Source organism: Solanum tuberosum, unplaced genomic scaffold (genome assembly GCF_000226075.1).
Source record: "Solanum tuberosum cultivar DM 1-3 516 R44 unplaced genomic scaffold, SolTub_3.0 scf00291, whole genome shotgun sequence".
NCBI classification, from domain to species: domain Eukaryota; kingdom Viridiplantae; phylum Streptophyta; class Magnoliopsida; order Solanales; family Solanaceae; genus Solanum; species Solanum tuberosum.
In genome coordinates this window covers 740,577-748,980 of record NW_006239218.1, presented here as the reverse complement: position 1 = coordinate 748,980, position 8,404 = coordinate 740,577, and positions in this window count along the sequence as shown.

Below are 8,404 nucleotides of genomic sequence, written 5' to 3'. Positions count from 1 at the left end.
AGCTTCGGGGCGTGACAAAATAGGTATAAAAAATATGCATAATAATGGTATGAAATTCTTATACTGATATAACATATGTATAAAAGTTATTTGTTCTTTTGTATCCTGTAATACCTACACAATAATTCATGATGGAATATATTAATATTCAATTCAAAAAGTGTCGCAACATAAATTATTGCCGCCTGGTTAAAAAAGAACCGTAGGAAGACCACAACTTGAACGTTGGAAAGGTCTTGCTGATGTGAAGTTCAAGAAGTCTAAGGTTACGTGCAGTACATGTCGACGAGAGGGACACAACCGGAAGACATGTTCAAATTACCCTAATGAAAAAAAAAGACAATTTATTTTTATTTTGATTTAGTTCTTTTATTGTGACAAACTCATGTTTTTATTTATTTATTTTGTCTTTTAAGTTAATGAATTATAATTTCATGATATTTATTATATGTACTAGCCAACCTAAAACTAGTTAATGTTGTGTCCAATTTTTATACATTTGGTATCGAACTGATAATCCATTGGAAAATTGACAAACAAACATAGAATTGAGATTTCAAATGAATTAGCCAACCTTAAACTAGTTAATGGTGTACTCAATTAGCATACATTTGGTATCTAACTGATATCTAATTGGAAAATTTTTAAAAATACGTAATTGAGATTTCAACTAAATTAGTCAGCCTAAAACTAGTTAATTTTGTACACAATTGGCATACATTTGGTGTCGAACTGATATCCCATTGGAAAATTTAAAAACCCAATATGTAATTAAGATTTCAACTAAATTAGTCAGCCTGAAAAAGTTAATGTTGTATCCAATTGGTATACATTTGGTATCTAACTGATATTCCATTGAAAAAATTGAAAAATCAACATGTAATTAGTATTCAACCAAATTAGTTAGCCTAAAACAGGTTAATGTTGTATCCAATTGGTATCCAATAGATATCTCACTTGAAAATGAAAAAAACAAAAAACAAAATGTAATTGATATTTTCAATTGCTATTAAGCTGGTATCCAACTGGAAAATTTAAGTCTATTTGTATCCAATTGATATTTAATTAGTATCAAACTGGTGTCCAATTGAGTATCAAATTGATATCTAACAAGGAAAACTAAGTCTATTTGTATCAAATTGGTATTCAACTAAAAATACAACATATAATTAAGATTTCGATTGAATAAGTCAATCTAAACTATTTAACATTGTATCCAATTGGTATCCATTTCGAAAACCTTATTGTAACAATGTATACAATTGGTATCTAAATAGAATTTGAAGATATTTAATTCTTATTCGTTTGTATATGCAGTTTTTTTTCAAACTAAAATCTCAATCTAAAACTGGTTACTGCTGATATCCAAGTTGTATCCAATTGGTATCCAAGTTGAAAAATTATGACTAATACGGTATGAAATTGGTATCCAACTGGTAATTGCCAATTTTTATCCATCTGAGTTTAATTAAGCCTAACAATGTATATTTATAAACTCAACATAAAATATACTCTTCAGTTTCAAATATTATAAATGAAAATCAATAAAATTTGTTTAATACTGCATAGTAACAATAATGCATAGTATATATTATTGCCAAAAACTGAAGCAAAAAACAAACAACATCCTAAAATCATGAAAGTCTAAGCCAATTATCTATGTGACAACTGATCTCTTTGGTCTTGGTGTAGGATAATTGATAGTATCCACATCATGTTCTTTTGCTATGCCTGGTCAATCAATTTTGCTAGCAACAATACCAGTTACTTCTCTCACTAATTGTGTCATCAGCATTCTCATTTCCCATATCAAAAACTTCATTGCTAATACATTCAACAAATAAACACGTGTACATGCCACAATCACTGAAAAAATATTGAAAAAAATTATTTTGAAAAAGAAAGTGAATTAAGTATTATGAAAAAATTACAATAATTTAGGAATACATACTTTGATATTGGATCTTGTTAATGTGTATCATTGATAAATTCAACTTTAAAAGGATCAAGTTGAGCGGCATTTTTCGTTTGAATGGAGAAGAAGAGCAATGGAGAAGTTGGAAGAGAAAGAAAAATCGGCGTGGATTGAAAGAGAACGTGGGTATGTGGAAGTGGGGTGAGGTGTGGCATGTGATAAGGTATAAGAAATCCCTTGAAAGGTGTAATTGATAATTATGAACTTATTCTCTCTCATAATTTTCTCTTTCTCTCACATATTAACATTATATAAATTAATTAATAAAATACAATTAATTAATTTATAAATTAAAACCAATCTGTTAATAAATGTGACAGTAACAAAACAACAAGAATCAAGGTAAAATCCCTAAAAATGTGTAAGAGATAGTTATGGTAGATTCTTTATTTATATCATTTATTAATAAAAATAACATTATAAAAGACTAATTATTTAATAAAATAAAATAAAATTGATTTTTAAATAAAAAGTGATCTATTATAACCCGTAATTAGACTGTTATAAGCAATAATATTTTAAAAGTAGATTTAAAACCGGTAATATTACCCCTTAAATATATATATGTGGTGATTTTTCCTTAATCAATTCATATTTTTCCATTTACTACAAATAGTCTTGATGGTATGGGTATGGTGTTTTTTCAAGAATAATGATATGCAAACTTGGATTTTTTCTAGATTATTTCAATCTTTAAACATTTACACTTTTGAATTATAAAATTCGATAATATCTAAATATAAAATTGAAACAATATTAACATTATTATACCTGAAGGACCTAGGCACAACTATGATGTTAACTTAATGGATTTGGATCATAATTTTCTTATTATTGAGTTTTAAATTGATTATTTCGGTATATTGAACATAAATATAAATTTTGAATCAAAATCTATTAAATTTTATGGAATTTATAGCTACTATTGTGGCTCCGCCGCTTAGTATAATTATTTCCAAGTTATAACTTGTCCTCCAATTTTAGCTCCGCAATTTGCGCAGTAAAACATATCCTATCATAATTATAGGTTATATACAAAGGATATAAAAACACAAAACAAAGTTATCAGCCATTTTTTGCTAAAGAAATTCAAAAAATTATTTTTTCAAAAGTTTGAACTTTCCAAAGCTCTGTTTTTCTTGTTCAAACTACAATGTTCATTCTATAGACAACATATTTTCAATGCTTCCTCATTATATTTTATAGAATCTTTAATTTGTAAGGCTGCACAAATTATCATAATTAAAATATAAAATTGCAACAATAAATAATTTATATAAAATACAAAATAAAGAGAAATCATAAAAAGAGCAAAAACGCAACATTTTGTTAACTTGATGTATTTTGATTAATGACAGAAAATCAAGGAAAGCAAAATCTGCAGATTCCTACAAAAGAAGGAAACTAGATAAATCAACAGAGTGATTCAAGCAGAAGATCCAGAGATCATGCAGCCTTCATTAAAGGAAGATAATTGCATATTACATCAATCAAATAGCCATTTACCAGAAGCCAAAAAGGAAATGACAATCAAGAGACAAGGCAAATCAATAAGATGAATCTCTATGGACATTAAGTCAATCAGATAACCAATCACTAGAAGCCTAAGAGGATAAACGAAAGAGACAACAACTCAAGATGGCAAGGAATATAATTAAAGGATCAACACACTGATCACGGAAGATCACTAGGATTCAAAGGAACATTGCAGAAGTCTCCAACCAATTTCTAATTCAAGGCAGAAGTAAAATTGGTATCTCAAATCAAGGACCTGAACATCTCAATCAAGGAATCATTACAAATCCTTGATTGAAGGAAACTCCCTTGGGTTTTCCTATTAGAGCTAAAGTCACCTAAATGCTCAATATATAAATAAAGACCTTGACAGACAACAAACTTACACAACTTCACTTGAACTTATAATTGTAATCTTCTTACATCTTTCATAAAGCTTTGTACACGTGAGTGAACAATTGTAAAAGAGAAAGAGAAGGAATTTTTTTGAGTGTAGGTTATACAAGTAGAGGTAGTGTCGACGTAGAAGCTCTGATTTTCATATTAAACAAGACTTGAAGATTACACTTCCTGTACAACCAAGTTCGCAACAAGCTCTAAAGGAAACCCTTGAAACCCAAGGGGACTGGACTAGGCACCACATCGGTGTTCCGAACCAGTATAAAACATCCTGTGTCAATTTAATTTCAGTACCTTATCTTGTTTTATACTGTGGAACTAACTTGTAGGTGAGTCGACTACTCCTCACAGAAAGTCGTTTGAAGGAATTTTAATTCACCCCTCCCCCTCTTTACTTTCACATTATTCCTACGGCTTAATCAATAATACACAATCTTTCGAGCTCTTGTCGACATTCATTCCCACAAGCTGATCACCCATTCCCACAAGTTGATCACCATTCAATAACATCCATTTTATTCTTCAAGTTAAACTAAAGAATGAATAAAATAACTATTGAAAACATAACAATTTAAAAGACTAATGTGATAATTTCTCCAAAACCTTACAGTGATTCTATTTATAGGAATATAATATGAATAACAAATAATGTCAAAAATATGACTATTAATTATTTTAGAGGTTATGATAATAAAAATTATGGGAGCAATGAAAATAATGACCATTAAGTTTTGCATTAAAGAATATGAAAGAACGATTAATTGATATATTTAATATTTTTGATAAAAAAATTAGAAATATTGTAAAAAAAGATATATATATATATATATAAGAAAATAAATAGAATTCTTAGCCAAAGATTATAGTAGAGATGAAAAACTCAAGAGAGTCGAGATATTATTGTGTAAATTTTAGTTTTATTTAAAACTTGTAGTGAAGGATATGTAATTTAATATTCATAGGGAACAAAACATATTTAGACATTTTTGAAGAAGTAAAAGGTAAAAAAGAAGAAGAGAAGAGATAATTATGTCCAACAAAGTCGTAAGTTACTATCTTGAACCAAAAGAAATTTTAAACTTACAACAATAAAAACTTTATATAAAATACAAAATAAAGAGATGAGAGAACTAAAATATAAATAATACAATATTATTCTTACGATTTAATCATTAAAACATTTAAACAAAATATGAAATCAATTTACAATCTTCCGAGCACTTGTCGATATTCACTTCCACAAGCGTAAATCACCATTAAATATCCTGAAAACAAGACAACTTAAAATGTTCATGTGCTCATTTAAACAAAGTTTTACAATATTTCTGTTTATAGGACTACGATATATATATAATACTAAATAATATCAGGAATATCAATATTAATTATTTTAGATGTTATAATAATAAAAATTCACGAGAGTAATGAAAATAAAGACCATTAAATTTTACATTAAGGGAAATTTAAAAAATTACTTTTTAGACATTTCACACCGAGCTTTTGATATAAAACTTTTATTACTTGAATTTCTTGTCAAGCCCTTAAAATAAAATTCAAGTAATAAAAAGTTCAACTTACATGTAAAAAAAATTCTATCCATTTATCAAATGTCATGAAAAAACTGAACTTTTTCCATTCAACAAAAAAAACATTTGCAATAAAATAATCAAATATCATATAAGTAATAAATATGAAAGCAGTATATAAGATATAAAATACTATTTTATAAAAGTTATAAAAAAAGATTGAGATTCTTGGCCTAAAATATGAGATGGCTTCAACTAGTTAATTTGTAGCTCTACTATATATATATATAAGCTTGATCTTTTATTTTATAACAAAATGTTCTAAATTTTTTCCATTCAACAAAAAGAAAAAAGCACCTGCAGTAAAATAATCAAATCTCATATAAGCGAAAAATTTGAAAGCAATATGTAATATATAAAATACCATTTTATAAAGTTGTAAAAAATGATTGAGATTCTTGACCAAAAAAATGTGATGACTTCATCTAGTTAATCCCTAGCTCTACTATACATGTAAATTTGATCATTGTAACAAAAATTTCTAATGTATCTAAATATATCAAAAGTATTGTTGTTCCAAATAATTTATGTTTGTGTTTCAAATGGGAACATTGAAGTTAATTTTTTCTCTCTAAAAGAATTGGAAGGGTGAGTAATTTTAACAAGGGAGTTTTCCACGAGAAATTTTGATCAATTTTACAATTTATTGCATTTTGGATAGGAAAATGATCATCTATCCTGATGGAGATGGAAGTATGGATGGGCATAATCATATTTCTGTATACTTAGCCATTGCTGAGACAAGCCCTTTACAGTCTTGTTGGGTGGTGAGTGCCACATTTATTTTCTTGATTTTTGATCAAATTCATGGAAAGTATCTTGTAATGAAAAGTATAGTGTTCCTTTCTCTCAAAGTTTTCTTCTCCCAAGTCTTTTGAAGTCCCCAAAATATGAATTCATAAAAGGACTTGATAACATATATGATACTTTAATGCAGGAATGGAGCAACGTTTTCACAATATCAAGACTTAATGGGATTTCTCAAAATGTATTTCTCATGGAACATTCAGAGAGCCCTCTAACGGTTACCATGTTACTGACATATGTGTCTTTGGGGTTGATGTGTATGTCATCAAGAACCATGGAGTAGGTAAATGTTCCCCCCCTATTGAATGAGATCAAGTCTTATAAGCACGAGTGGAAGATTTCTGAATTCACAAAACTGAAGAAAATAGTGCATTCTCAAGAGTTTAATATTAGGGGTTACAAATGGTATATTATTCATAACCTTTTTATTCGTTATACAGATTTATACATTCTTTAGGAAATGATTCTCCTGAGTTGTGTATATAAAACTTGTCGTCTTTGTACGCAGGAAACTTCGTCTATATCCTACAGGTAACGCTAAACAAAATGGCCAAAATATTTCCATATTTCTTGGATTAGTTCATGCTAATGGATTTGATTCCCGAAAAAGGGTCCAGAAAAAATTTAGCATATCTATCAAAGACCAGTATGGTGATGTCCACCGCAATTTAACTAGTATGTTCTCTTGTTCCTTAATTTTTTTTTCGAACAAATTCTGTGTAACACCCCGACTTTTCAAAGAGTCTAAATTAACTCGTATCTTTGTGGAAACACTAGGAGGGTGGGTAATAAATTAAGAATGATGTGGCATGCCATATTTTAAGTGTTCAAGGGTTGTATCTAAAGTTTTGAAGTTAGGTATGTGGCAAAATAAAAGTTGGTGAAAGTTATCGTAAGTTCCTTTTTAAAGATTTCTCTGAAATTTGGGTCAAATGTCTTGGATATTTTCTCCCAATGTATAAAGATTTAGAAGGCCTATCAACCATTAAATCTAAGGCCTACGAGTCTAGTTTGCAACGCACAAAACCCTGTATCCAACCGACATCGAAGTAAAAAGTTATGAGGGTTTTACCACGGACTGCCGGGGCGGAATCCGAGTCGGGTAAAAAATGTGGTATGTCGACTTACTCAACGTTTGAAGCCATGAAAACATCTCCTTTCACTTCCAAACCAAAGAGAAAGTTTAACAGAGCGTTCCTATGGATATATTGCATGCTGAAGGTTAGTTTTTGATGATTTCTTCCTTTAAACGTTGCCCCCGTGCCTAGAAATGTGATCTCTACATGTGGCAATCATTTTCCCCTTCTATTAGCTGCGTTTGGAGCTGGTTTTTGAAGATATAAATTTGTAGTTATTGGTGTTTCTTCAAGGTTTAAACTTGGTTAACTAAGGTAATCATCTCGGGACTCTTTTATGATTGTTTTTATGAATTTCTACTAACGTTTCGACAAGTTGGGGCAATATGGCAAATGTGCCGATTTAAGATTAATTATGAATTATTTATAGGTGCGTACCAACTATGTATATATAGTATTTGTGAAGCTCAGGACATAAGGAACACCTTTCATGAAAGGACTACGGTCTTCCGAGCGTTCATTGGAAAGGTATGTTAAGGTTATTCCCTTCGTTCAACATGTTTCCTTAAAGGTAGTCAATGTTGGTGAACTTGTAGATATAATTGTGAGTGGTTGGCTGATTGAGTGGTTATAAACCCTCATTTTACTGACTCAAAATCTGTTAAGAACGACCTTAAGTTAGGAACGACTTGGAGATTATTCATATATATTGTTTGTAGCTAAATTGCTCGCCTTTAGCCTATTCAACTGTTTGTTGTCACCCTTGGGGCTATTGTGGTTAGTTGTTGAGCTATGAACTTCCTATGGGGGCTATAATGTTGTCTAATAGAACTATGTTATTTCCAAAGAGGGCTGTGTGATTCCCATGGGGCTAAATTGATGCCAAATAGTGTTTTGTGTTGCCTACATGGCTATTTTTACACCAAAGAGGGCTATGTGTTGCCTACAGGGATATGTTGATGCAAAAGAGGGCTATGTGCAGCCCATAGAGCTATGATGTTGCCTAAGAGGGCTATGTGCTGCCTACGGGGCTATATCGTTGCCAA